This window comes from Anoplophora glabripennis, unplaced genomic scaffold, assembly GCF_000390285.2.
Source record: "Anoplophora glabripennis isolate ALB-LARVAE unplaced genomic scaffold, Agla_2.0 scaffold73, whole genome shotgun sequence".
Taxonomy (NCBI): Eukaryota; Metazoa; Arthropoda; class Insecta; order Coleoptera; family Cerambycidae; genus Anoplophora; species Anoplophora glabripennis.
In genome coordinates, this window is record NW_019416874.1 from 1,191,658 (window position 1) to 1,193,459 (window position 1,802).

Sequence of the window (1,802 nt, forward strand, 5' to 3'; positions counted from 1 at the left end):
AATAATAATAATAATAATAATAATAATAATAATGTCTTTATTTTTGAAAATTGTACAAGGCAAAATACAATTTCACGTACATAAGGCGAAGTCTAGCCAATGGCTACTCTACTTAACCTTTAAAAAAAAAATCTAATTGATATTAAACAATGCGTACAAAAAAGGAGTATAAAAATAAAATAAAACATTACAGGAGCATAATTATTAAAATTACAATATTAAAATTAAAATTAATTGACAAAAACAAAATTTAGAAAAAAATGGATATAAAAGATAAAATGGTTAGTCATACTATAAAACCAGACACACAAAAAACAATTATCACAACAAAGGCAAGCAAGTTACTGCATTTTGAGAAAATGCAGTTTACACATTTTTTTAAATTGAAGAAGTGTTAGGTTTTTAAATTTATTGTCTAAACTGTTGTAGATTGTGACAGCGTTATAAGAAAACGACCTACGAAACATGGATGTCCGATATCTCGGTAATGAAAGCAAACCAGCAGACCGTACATTAACAGAGTGGAGATTTTGTCTAAAAATTAATTTTTGTCGGAGGTATAGGGGTTCAGACGTATTTATAATTTTGTGAACAAAAACAGACATATGATATTTAAAAAGATTATCTAACTTTAGCCAACCGAGTTCCCTTATTTTATTCGAAACGTGATCATATTTCCTTAAGCGGTATACAAAACGGCAACAAAAATTTTGAATTTTTTGTAGACGATTTTTTGTTTGACTATCTAAAAAGGCAAAGTAAACAATATTCCCACAATTCAATAATGGAAGTACGTATGCTTCAATAAGTTTTTTTCGAACTTTGAAATTCATGATATGAATGTTCATATATAAAGTCTTTATGGTGACATAACATTTCCTTATTAACTTTGAAACGTGTTCTTTAAAACGCAAAGATGTATCCAAAATAAAACCTAAATTTTTTACTACATATGATACCTCTAAAATGTGATTATTTATATGTATTTTTAAATTTTCAAAGATATTCTCCACAATAATTTTAGAACAGAAGCAGATGACCGTACATTTATCGAAGTTTAATTTTAAGTTATTATTTTGAGAGTATTTTGATAGATTATTTAAATCGGTGTTTATGTGATCACAAGCAGATCTTATATTTTCTGGTTTAAAAGAGTAAGATAATTGAGTGTCGTCAGCATAACACTGCATTTCACTATATCTGATAGAATGAAAAATATCTGCAGTATATATCAAAAATAGTACCGGTCCTAAAACCGATCCCTGGGGAACACCAGAAGTTATAGGAGTGATATCTGAAAATACAGTATTAAATAAAACTGTCTGTCGACGGTTAGACAAGTAAGTGTTAAAGAAATTTAAAGAACTTTCATCAAAGCCATAGTAACGCAGTTTAGCACATAAAAGGGAATGATCGAGAGTATCGAATGCTTTGGAAAAATCAAGCAAAATTAATGCTGTAACATCTTTATTGTCTAAAGATCGTAATGCATTATCTAAAATATTTGCTAAAATTGCCGTAGTACTGTGATTCTTGCGGAAACCAGACTGACAAGAAGGAATAATTTTGTTTACAATTACATAATTATATAATTGAGATTGGATAACTTTTTCCAATACCTTCGATAAAGTGGGAATTATAGTAATTGGTCGTAAATCAGAAAAATTTTCTGGATCATTCTTTTTCGCAAGAGGTCTGATGATAGATAATTTCCAAATATCAGGAAAATAGCCAGTTTCCAGGCAACAATTTATTATATGTGTCACATGTTTGGATATGGTTGGTAAACATAATTGCAACAT